This window comes from Neolamprologus multifasciatus, chromosome 20 (genome assembly GCF_963576455.1).
Source record: "Neolamprologus multifasciatus chromosome 20, fNeoMul1.2, whole genome shotgun sequence".
NCBI classification, from domain to species: Eukaryota; Metazoa; Chordata; class Actinopteri; order Cichliformes; family Cichlidae; genus Neolamprologus; species Neolamprologus multifasciatus.
Genome location: NC_140458.1, coordinates 20,116,620 through 20,129,277, shown reverse-complemented (window position 1 = coordinate 20,129,277; position 12,658 = coordinate 20,116,620). Strand labels below are relative to the sequence as shown.

Below are 12,658 nucleotides of genomic sequence, written 5' to 3'. Positions count from 1 at the left end.
TCAGTTTATCCATCAACTGTTATTTAATTAGAAATGGTCTCTTTGGCAAGATGGCTGTAACAAAGCCATTTTTAGGAAGGGAAAGAGAAATGTGAAAGTTTCAGTTTAAATTGTAGTTGATATGAAGTGAGATACAACAGTGAGTATCTACAGCCATCTGGAAAAGATGGTGGAGTCTGTTTCAGCCACTGGTCTTTGGGTTCTCACAAAATTGATTAAATATGGATCCATCATGCATTGATCCATCATGCAATACAATCTGAAAGGATTGAATTCATAGTGGTTTCAGTTTTCAGCATGTAAATGATCCAAAACTAACTGTCAGCGCAGTTCAAGAATACCTAGGCAAGGACAGGAAAATAAACACAGTCACAGTCTTAGATTGGCCTCCCCAAAGCTGAGACTTCAACATTATCGCAGCAGTGCAATCATCTTGACAGAGAAGCGAAGAAAAGGCACCAACAACCAAAAAATACATACATTACATAAAGCTACACAAAGAGAGTTGAGGCTATATTAAAAATTTAGTTTCAAGCTCAGTTTGTCCAATTTTGCCTCATGCACTGTACTGCCATATATGTTTGCACATTCATTTAATAAATTGCTGCAGCGATTTCCCATTTTTCTATCAAAATATAAAGCAATGATGGGTGGCTCAGGACCTTTGAGTAGTGTTGTATCCACATTCAGTGAGAAACAGTAAGAATGCCAACAGAATGTCAAATAATGCCATTTGCGTTCTTAGCAGTGGCAGGTTAAGCATTAGGCAGAATGTATGTGACCAATATAGCACTGGTTGCAGTGTGATGACATTAGTATATGTAGTTTCCAGTGACACTGGAACCCTAATGGTTTTTGATCATTTGAGAGAAGCATTGATGAATTCTGAGGGCTAGGGAGAGATGCTTTACGCGCTGATTCAGTGAAATGCAGCAACGTTGACTGGCAGAGGCATACAGATAATGACTCAGAATGCACACCTGTATGTTACTGAAGATTAAGAACTGACATATTCGTCATTGTCAGTCATCTTAATCTTAACATGATCCAGCATGTTTTTCACTTGCTAAATGAAAACTAAAGGGGGGGGGGGGGACTATGCAACAACTGAAGACTGATTTATATCATTTGAATAATTACTAAAATAAATTGCAAGTGATAGTGCAAAAAGACATTTAATGTTTGCAGGTTGAAGGGAAAATAGGCAGGGGATCAAATCAGAAACATGACTGTCTTTTGTATTTCCCTTAGTATTAAGACCATTACTATAAAAAGTCCAATTTTCATAATAATTTAAGAGTCTCAAAGCAGACACTTTTCCTTCCTGAAACTTTGCAAATACACTGCAGTTGCTGTCCATTTTCCCTTGGCATCCTATCCAGATTGCCAATATTGCTGAATCAAGCATTAAAAGCCGCTTTAGATTCCCTAATGAGCATCAGCAGCACTCCTCTCATCTATACAGTCACAGACACACACACACACAAGAAATGCAAACACAAACACATGACCGTTAAGGAGGTGAGCATATTGATTGATTAATTCCTGTCTGTGTGACCCTGAGGTCTGAGTCAATATGCAGCTGATCATCTGGACTGGACCAGTTCTGGACTCGGTCTCTGCTGCTCATAAACCCCCAGTGAAAACACCAGATCGCACAGACATAAGTGAGCCATTACAACGCCAGCCTAGTCCCCTGATTTGATTTTAATAGGGTCGTTATCTTACAGAGTATTTCCCTTTAAAAGTAGGAGCAACATCATTTCTTTCAAATGCTCCACTGTTGAGAAAAAGCCTCCAGCAGTTGTTGAGAAATATCGGGTTTCATTTCTGGAGTCACCCTGTAAATTAATAAACTAGAACTTTACTAATGTCATATCTCCATCACGATATGTTTGGGCCTGGAGACATGTAATAAGCAGCCTGTTTCTGTGTCAACATAACATGTACAACACAGTAGCGATGAACAGAGGTTTGTGAAACACCACAGAGAAATAAATGTATCTTAAATGAAAGCCAATGGTGTGGGTGCATATGTGTGTGTCTGTGTGTGTAAGCCCCCAGCAACAGCAACATTGTAGTATAATGATACAATACCCTGTCTCAGCGGGTGCATGGGCCAGGAAGAGAGCCTGATGGAAGAGTAGGGTGAGTAAGGAGGCAGAATAGCACGTATGTTTGTGTGTGTTTAAGTCCAAGGAAGGATGCATGTAGGGTGAGAGGGCTGGTTATGGGAGCAGAGGAGAGTGGTGGTGGGGAGGCTCTGATATCTGAACAGCTGTCAGCAATTTGGCTTCGCTGCTTGTCCAGCTTTGAACAAATCTGCTTCAGCTGCTGAAATGCAAAGTGTGTGTGTGTCTGTGTGTCTGTCTGTCTGTCTGTCTGTGTGTGTTCATGGCAGGGGCTTACAAACAGGAAATATAAAACGTGCTCCAAAAGTAAATTCAAGGTTACCATATACAGAAATAGGTTTTATCTCCTCATGCACCTGCTACAGCAACTTCTAATGACAGTCAGCATGCTTCTAATGCTGCTTTCATTTGGCTTACAATCACATTTTATTTGTTTCAGTACATTTCAGTGATAAAATCAGGTATCCTGTTAAAATGCAAACTTTAAAGAAGAGGGCAGAGTAAATCTTGAAGGAAAATTAATCAAGTGATTTTACTATATCGATCAGTGGGTAACCAAGCTTGAACGCTCAAGCTCAACTAATAAAGCTTTGATCTCAAAACTCCCACATGCATTTCAAATTCCTGTTGATGAAATAGCTTGTCCATGTCCCACCCTAGTTGAACTTCAAATGTGCTGTATTGGATGCTCAAATATCTTCTACGGGCCATTGTTACTAATGGTCCATAAAAAGAACACATCTGTAAATGAAGACTGATCAAATAGAATTCCATGAAAAATTTGCTGATTTCTCACTTGGTTCATAAACTTTTTAAATAAATTTGTCTTCATCGATTTGCCCTTGATTCAAGATTTGAACAAATTCAGAGTGAGGAAATGAGCAGGAAACATCACTACAGACCAATCACATCATGGACACAATCTGCTCAGCTCCTTTCCTCTGGTAGACGCCACAACACAACTCTGGTATGCCAAAACAAGCAGACAACTGTACTTTTTTTCCCCACAGGCTACACTTATGACACTCACAAAGTGTCTGTACTCAAAATCCACCATATCTGCTGATGAATCAAATAATGCTTTCTAGTTATTCAACCCTTATTTATTCAATAATTTTATTCCAAAATGTTTGCGCACTATAAATATGCAACCCGATATCATGGCAAAGCGTGTAACTGACACCCAGGTCCACCGAGTCCATTTCACTGAGTGAAATAGGTATGAAGTACATTCCAGGGTCCTTAATCACCAGAAACGATTAATCTAATATGTATTTACATGCAAATGTGTTAGAAATGTCTCTTTAAATTCTTCCTCAAGATTATTTTCATTTGGCTTTAAATGAAATATCTCCTTCTGCTGGTACTGCAGATTTCTGTGAAATGTACACGGTGGACTGGTGTGCTTGTTACACGTTTCGCCATGATACTTGGTGTAAATATGCTATACATGTTATTATTATCTGTGTCATGTTGGTGTCATGTTGTCATGTTGTCTACTATGTTATGCACACTGAGACAAAGATATAGCCCGAGCCCAATTCCTGGTAAGTGTACACATACTTGGTCAATAAGGCTGGTCCTGATTCTGATTGTCTCACCAATTAGATCATATTTTCTTCAAAACAGTGTCATGTTTTTTTTTTTAAATTTGATTTGTTTTTAAGAATATAAACTATAACTAATTAAGCTGGTTAGGCTTTAGTGGTTTGGCTCAATATGCTTTATAGGGCACTGTAATCAATAAGCTACAACTTGTTGATTACATAGTGTCCTTGGATTCTAAAAGCTCATGGAGTCCAGCTTCAGAGCACTAAATGGCAAAAACCAAAATAATAAACGCTTTAGAAGTACACAAATCAATAGACAACTATTTCAGTCAATACTGTCTCCCACCTTTTTTGAAAAGTGTCACAACACAAGGAAATATTTCTCATGAAACAGTCTCATTTTGAAAATTCATATGATTTCTATCTTCTATTGTGAATAAAACACGGGTTTATGATAATTGGAAGTCATTGCATTCAGTTTTTATTAACATTTTACACAGTCTCCTAACCTCTTTGGAACTGAGGTTGTAAAACTGATCTTCTGCATATGTGTTTATAGTGATAGAGATTACAAATAAGGGTCTCACCATAACTATGTACTGACTAACATTGATGCCACCATTTTTTTTTTGATAACTGTGTTACTGTGACAGCCCTAACCATGGTGGAACATCAGTGTTTCTCTCTAAATCATGGTGGCATGTAGTGAATCTGGGCAACATGTACCGTGTCTGTTAAAACACACAACTTCATCGGAATGTATTGCTCCTGCATTAAGTGCAGATTTCTATCTGTCCCCAAACAAAGGACATCGAGCAAAGGTCCAGACTCACAACTTGGAGCATCTCTAAGTTCTAAATTGGTCTGGCAATTTCCCCTGTCGCATGTTGAGTGATAATAGTGAGGTCAGCCTCTGGTCAGCCAAATAGTAATGGGAGAATAGAGACGTTCCAATCTGTTTTACTGTTCCACCCCTATCAGCAAGTTTCCACCATTTCAGCGAGACAGAGAATAAGTAAGACAGAGCTGGGGAGAGAGAGAGTGAGAGATGGAGAGGAATAGGTGGTCTTCTCTGCACAATGGACAGTCGGCTCATTAAAATTAATTGTTTGGTAAAACGTTGAAAGTTTTGGCTGAGAGGATTCTCCATTCAATTTGTAATTTGGACAGTTTCCAGTTTGTCTTTCCACTCCGCCAATCGATTATGATGACACTTTCAACTGCAAAGAGCCTGAGGTGTATCACTCAAACCAGGCCCATCCTGAGCCTACTGTGTGCAACTGCATGCAAGCATGTGTGTGTGTAAATGTGTGTGTTTGAGGCACACCAGTAGAGCTGAGGGCTGCTGCCTCAGTGGTAATGAATGTCAAGAGGCGTGCATTAATAAATTAGCCATGCATGTATTTTACCTTATTAATGGTCTCAGAGGCAAATCACAACCTCTTTAATGCATTTCACTTAGTGTAGCTTATGGGTGCATTTCATAAAACATGGCAGCTTTTTAGACACTTACTCTGGGTACAAATTTATCACCCTCTCTGCTTCCCTTCATTCCGCTCTCTTCTCCCTTTTTCATTTCCCCATGTAGCCTTCCCATGTATCTGCTGCTCAGTGCTTTTTACCAGATTAGATAACTTTCTGAATGAAATGTGTTCCATTTATGATTTAATCTGTCAATATTTTCATTAGGGAAAAGAGAAGCTGAGGCCACAAATTATGCTGTGAGCTGCTAAGAAAACGGAGAAGATGAGACGACACCAAAGTCACACATACCACTAATGATGTACGATGCATCAATTCGTCATCTGATCCTTTAATGAATAAACAAATCATCACTTACTGAACTGTGTTTTCTGTCTGTGTATATTGACAGATTCACTATATATATATGTGCATTTGCTGTTATGACACAACTGAGTTCATTGGATTCATTCGACTTTGTATTTTTGGTTAGAAACAATGCTTTTTAAAAGGACCGTTTTTTAAATATTGGTCCTGTTGGAGGTTACATCACAGATTCAAAATCAACACATTTTCTGTTTGGAAGAATATATTTCTGTTCAACAGCAGTGACCATCTTTTGTTTTGTAGAAATAAAAGGCATCTTCAGTCTTGGTTTCAAAGTAAAGTATTTACTGAATATCAAACTTCACGTAGACTGACCAGCCCTATATCCTGGCGAGGACTCAAGAAAAATGGGAAAAGATAGAAGAAGAAGAAGAAGAAGAAGAAGAAAAAGAAGAAGAAGAAGAAGAAGAGAAAAGGAGAACACAGCTCTTTTTTTCTTCTACCTCTTTCAGTTGGTCCGTTTAGTGGTCACCAGACTGGATCATCTGCCTCCATCTCACTCTGTCTCTAGCATCCTCATCTGTCACACCGGCCCTCTTCATATCCTCCTTCACTAAACCCACAAACTTTCTCTGCTATGCCTCCTCTCCACATGCCCAAGCCATTTCAGCCTTTCCTCTCTAACTTTGTCTCTAAATTACTCAACCTGAGCTGTCTCGCTGATGTACTATTTCTAATCCAGTCTGCTTTGATCCCTCCCAACGAAAATCTTAACATCAACTCTGCTTCATGTCTCTTTATTAGTTTCATTGTCTCCAAACCATACAACATGGAAGGTCTCACTGTCATTTTATAAACCTTTCCTTTCAGTCTTGTTGACATTCCTCACCCCTGACACTCATCTCCACCCACCCCACCCTCCTTGAATTCTCCTCTTCATTGCTTGGGATGGTTAAACCACACAGATATAAACTCATCCATCTTCACTGCGTCTGCATCTTGCGTCTTCACCATTTCACCCTCTTATCTCTTATTTTTTCTTTCTCATTCTGTCTTGTTCAGCTGACTTTTGTTTCTCTCCTATCAGATTGAAAACAAGAAGGGACTCAGAGTCACCTGATGTAATCCCACCCCCACCTTGACACCATCTGTCACCCCTACCACACAACAACACTGTCATGATATCCTCATACATGTCTGTCACTTTGTGTTCAAAGTGTTCATACAGTGCCACATTTCCTCTCTTGGCACTAGAGATGGGAACTGTTAAGAATTTAGCAACTCCAATTCCATTATTCATATCACTGATCGGTTCAATTCTTTATCAATTCTCATTAGCTATGCCACTTTGAGAGTCTCTGCCATCGCTAAGCAGTACATCAAAGACATTACATTCATGTAAATTAATTGCATGCTGTGTGGTCAAATGTTTGTGCAAATGTTGAGATCAATGTTGGGGCCATTACACATGTTACACAGAACACTTTCTTAAAAGCAATACAATATGTTAATTACTTACTCCAAATAATGCATTACACGTTTCTCCATAAAATGACTTGAAACTAAAACTTAACAATCCAATCAGAGAACAGATGGGTTTGGCTGTTGGAGGGGTGCTTTACGGAGCTTCAGTTACGGAGCTTAAATTTGTGATTGACATGACATTGACCAATCAGCTAAAAAGGAGAAAAATCAAACACAAATCTTTTTTACACACACACACAAGTTTTCATCTGTAGATGCACAAACATAAAATTTTGGTTTACAAGGTTACAAAACTCAGTTCACAAATACGCATTTGATTTCCAAGTACAGTGGTCTCTCGCTATAATGCGGTTCACTTTTTGCAGCCTTGCTGATTCGCTGATTTTTTTGTGTGCAATTTTCCATGGTTTTTTTTTTTTTACAATGCATTGTGTTCTGCGTCCTGATTGGCTGTAGTCAAATTTACATAAATCTTTGATCGCTAGCAGTGTGACTCTGAAGTGCTGTACTGTATGTCTGTAAGTTTTCTCCCCAACAAACACAACAATGTCGCGTTTTGCACCGTCAAAGGCAACCGCGGGTGCCTTTGGTTTCATTCTATAATACTGGACTTATTTTTCTATGAAGGTTTGAACTTTCAGAGTGTTTATACAAGACAGAAAAGTTTGAAATATTCATGCCTGTTTGAGAAAAGTGTATAAAGTGTGTAGTGAGGGGTTTTACAGCCGTAAAACATCTATAATAATTGTAAAAAATAAAGTTGGCTACTTTGCGGATTTCACCTATCGCGGGTTATTTTTAGAACGTAACTCCTGCGATAAACAAGGGACCACTGTAGAAAATATTTAAGACCACAATTTGAGCCCATAGTCATGTTCCCTCAGAAGTTTGGCTTCTGTTTTTGTTTTCTGTCTCTCTCTCCTTTCTGTCTGTGTTGGTTTTTGTTTTGCCTGTGTTCAGGAGCAGGACTCATTCTGGTTCCCGCCCTTTGCTCCATACAACTGGACGTATCAGCAATCCATGATTTTATTATGGTTAGTAAATTATTTAAAATAACATGCCTTATATTGAACAATTACAGGGTTGCTTCTTAAAAACTTTGTGGTCAGTATATTAATTATTAGTTCTCATTTGAAGACTTGCAAACCCCGCAGATCTACAAGTTCTGTTTAGTCCATTGGATTTCACACACCAGATCCATTTGGTACCAGACAGAGAATTTTAAAGTATGATTTGACTCGTGCTTCTGTAGATGCAGATTTAATTTCAGAGTTACAGCTGAAAATTAAAATCACAGCTTTAACCCTAAACTTTAAAATAACTGCCAGGTAGCATTTCAAAGATGGCTGACTTTACCAGCATGTACCTGCAAAAACCCCGATAATCATTTAAATATTGTGCAATGAGAGCAAGCTTTAGATATTAAATGTGAAAACAAAGGGAAAACCATCTATTCCTCCTCACTCCTTTACATCCCTCCCACCTCAGGAGTGCCTCCCTTGTCTCTCCGTCCCCTCCCTCAGATCCTGAAGGTCAGATCCTGGTGAGTGATCTCCAGTTCTGCTGAGTCCACCAAACAGTGGAGGAGAGTGGTGCTATGCTGCGACCCGGCCGGCCACTGATGTCCATAAACCAAACCAGGAATGACAGGTGTCGCTGGGTCCGCTCTGCCTCCTCTCTCCAGCCACTTTTACTCCTTCTCTTTCTTCCCTTCTTTTTCCCCACTGTGTGCCCCTGCAGCACACACACACACACTCATTCTCTGTTGATTTATGGTTTATTGTTCCTTGTTGTGTTTCAAGGTCACTGCTAACGTGGGACAAACTAGGCCCAGGGGGGGTGTCTTTCAGCGTACCTGGCAGGGATCCGCCAACACTGCTGCAAGCTGTCGACAGGGTTCCTTTTGCCGGAGATATGGCCAAAATGTGGGTCTCCCCATCACACTCCAGCTGTGGTTCATGAACTACATCAGCAGCCTAAGAGGTGACTTTAATCAGTAGTATTAAAGTCAGACGTTACATAAACACAGCACCTTTGAAAAACACAAAGAGGCAGATCCTTACAGGAGCTTACTGCTTCCTGGTGTTGATATAAGAGTAATTTTTTTTTTTAGATCTATCTGTCTTTTTTGCAAAATTCCCTCTGTAGCTATTTGTGTTTTTCCATTTGATTTCCTGATTCTTATATTAGGGTTAATTGACCTGGGAGTGAGAGAAAATAGAGGGCGAAAAGGAGCATTAAGAGGAAAAACACATGCTCACTGCGGCAGACGAGGTTCCTCCCTGAACTGTAGTCAATGAAACAAAGATCCATCATAGGACTCCCAGGGGAAATGCTGATGTCTAAATAGAAATTAGCAGGACACAACTCGGCAGCACGGCGCTATCTGCTTAGACAGTGGAGTCGCTCGTGGATGGTAGGTGGAAAAAAAGATAAATATTGGGCTTAGTTAGCTTGCAATTTGCCCATCTGAGTGTGTCTGTGTGTATGTGAGGACTGTGGTTTTCCAGAGGATGTTAGTTGTTTCCTGATTGACTCCAGATTTCTCTTCAGCTAAATGGAACCCGTCATGGTATTAGCATCTGTAATGGGCATCAAGAGAGGAGTCTGTGATGAAAGGAGTGTGTGTGTGTGTGTGTGAGACTCTTCACTCCAACACTCATACAATTGTGCATTATAGGTTTGTACTGGTGCACAGAGCTGTCACTGGGACATTGATAAAGTGTGTTTGCGGTTGCATCCATGCCTGCTCATGAGTAAAGCAGTGGCGTGTCCAGCGGGGTGGCCTGGGGGGACATAAAATTCAATGAAATATCAAATGTATGATTATGTTTTCAGTGGAAAACAGTGGAGCTCAGATATCCGAGTGTAAGTGAATGCAGCATCGGCTTCTGCACTATGAACATCATGTTAGCAAAGGTAGGAGAGCAAAGCACGAAAGACGGCACTGTAGAAAACAATTTTTCGGCAAAAGATTAACAGGTTAACATAGCTGGACTGGCCATCGGGCATACTGGGCATTTGCCCGGTGGGCTGATGACTTTTTTTGTAACAGCATGAACAATGAGAGGTGGTGGATTGGCCAGATGCTGGCCGATGTGTAAAAATAACTCAGTTGTTTGGTGGTAGCAATGGCAGAGCTTCCACAGAGGCCAGCAGGTGGATGAGGGAAGGGGAGGCAGGACGAGGAGAGACCCGAGGTAGCCGCCAGTCCGAGTGTCAGGTGAACTGAACTTCAGTCTATCTGGGTCAGATTTAAACCAAGTTTAGGTGGAGTTTATTTTCGTTGTGCTGACTTTTTACAGTCAGTTACAATAACTCGTACTGCGTGAGCTAGCATGACAGAGTTTCTATACAGCTGGGTGGGTGCTATGATGTTACTGATAGTGAACTTTATTTTATTCATAAGGTTAGTTAGTAGAGTTGTCAACGGCTCCTTAAAAAATGGAATGGTCCCTCATTCAGAGAAAATATTACGCACTGAGCTGAGAAGAGAGGCAGTTTGTCCCGTACTTTAGCTATAATAAAAAAAAAAAAGACACAAAGGTGGAGTTATTCTGTCGTTATGCTGTACAGCTGCCTCTTCTTCTCTCATCCTCTCACCCTCCCTCTCTTGTTCCTACTTCAATCATGAAACTGATCAATGATCAGCTGATCGGCTTTTCTCTCTTGTTTGTTTATCGCCCACTTTGCGCCAGAAAGAGGAAACCAGCCGATGTTGCGCTAAACAACAGCAGCACGTTTAAGCTTGATCAGTTGTTGTTAGAATTTATTTAATATTAATTTCTAGTATCAGCTGATGTTTGCTGGAGCCACAACTGTAAAAGCTGCTGGTCATGATGTCGGTTTGGATATGTGGTGAGAGGGAAACATGCAGATGAAACCAGGAGATGTCCTTACTGAATCATCAGAGCTGAACAGGTGATGGAGATACAGGTTTACCTTTTAGGTGACATGAATGAGTTGAAGGGAAGTTATCAACTGTTTCTGAGAGACAAATAACACCAGGATCCTTTTTTAAGTAGCTGACAGCTGGTAACTGTGCAGGGGCGGGTCTAGGAAAGTTTTGCCAGGGGGGCCAGGTAGGGCATTAACAGCATTAACCTTTCTTTCTTATTCTCATTTAAAATATCTAGCTTTTATTAAATAATTATCTGAATCTTGCGAACAAAGTTTTTATCTGACGTAAAATGTATAGAAATCATACATATACCAAAAAGACAGTGTACATCACTGTCACAACAACGTTTGTTTTCATTCAAAGGCTTTATGGCTTTAATACCTGGTGGGCCGGTCTCTAGTCAAAATGCCCAATTTTTTGTCCCAGTCCAGCCCTGCAGGTTAATACTGGCAGTCTCACCATGCCAGCTGACTGTATTTCATCATCAGCCAGTGTTGTTCTTTATACATCAATATTACCAAAGTTTACCATAAGGCAGCATAGAAAGTATTTACTTGCTTTCAGGTTTTATTCAAATGTTAGTCTTTTCATTTGTTTCCCCACTTTTTTCCTGTTTCAAAATCAAACAACAGTTTGTAAGAAGATTATCTTCTTTTTTAATAGGCAGATAAAGTTTTGCATTGGTATTGGCTAATTTGCCAATTGTATGTTAAAAATGTTCATATTTTAATATTCAAAAATGTTTTTGCCCAAAACATATGTGCACTATATGTCAGTGAAAATACTATGCAAATATTGCTGTCCTTGAATGCTGAAAAAACACTGACAAAGCACTGATTGTATCTCTTGTACTTTATCAACGCAGTATCTAAAAACTTTGCACCGTTGTGGTTAAAATCTCATTCTAATAAGAGTTAAAAGCGCATTCGGTTATTAAGTTTATAGGGTTATTGAATTATGGTTAACGGTTGGTAGAATTTTTTTTAACATTATCTGCCAATTACATCTGCCACCCTTCTCCAAATCTGTGCCCCTACCTGGCTCCCCCAGCAAAACTTGTCTAGACACGCCACTGGAGTAAAGATACCCAGGGGCCTGTAGCCAGTGTTGGGAAGGTTACTTTTAAAATGTATTCCATTACAGAATACAGAATACATGCCCCAAAATGTATTCTGTAACGTATTCCGTTACGTTACTCAATGAGAGTAACGTATTCTGAATACTTTGGATTACTTAATATATTATCATGCTGTTTACAACTACATGAATGTACTATTGCTGTGATTTATTACTGTTACTGAAGGTCCGCAGCTCCGAACCGTAGTAAAGGGACCTCTGGCTAATACGGTGGGTTCTGTGTCGGCTCGTAGCCGAAAACTAGCTTTACTTTGTTGTCTGGGTCAACTTTGCTAGCGAGAGACAGAGAGAGGCGTTGAAAGGCTGCTCCAACGGAGCTTATTGTTTCAGAGGAAAACACGAACAAGGTGTACAGTCGAGTCTTAATAGCTTACTTACAACTGGGCTCGTCAGGCTCTCTTCTTGGCTGCAGTGGTTATTATTATATTTACATGCTTCCAGCTCCCGTTTCTGCTCGATGACAGCTCGTACTTTTCCTTTTTCTCCCTCCCTCGCTCACAGACACATAACGTGTATGACAGTCCATTCTCCCTGCAGCACAGACTACACTGCCTATGATGCTACATTCTTTAGAGCTATACCTGTAGCATTCTGCCTATTAGCTTAGCACAACAACAACAAAAAGGCCTCTCTCACCCAGGAAACACGCAGAGAGAGAGCGTCAC

The 12,658-nt window shown here is 40.1% G+C and overlaps 1 long non-coding RNA gene across 1 annotated transcript in view; it reads left to right on the top strand.

Moving 5' to 3' along the window:
* Nucleotides 1–12,061, top strand: part of LOC146494855 (uncharacterized) — a 328,407-nt gene extending 316,346 nt beyond the window's left edge. The window contains exon 2 of the long non-coding RNA XR_014871486.1: nucleotides 11,958–12,061. This is a non-coding gene — a long non-coding RNA (uncharacterized LOC146494855). The remainder of the gene's footprint in view (nucleotides 1–11,957) is intronic.
* Nucleotides 12,062–12,658: the final 597 nt, after the last annotated feature.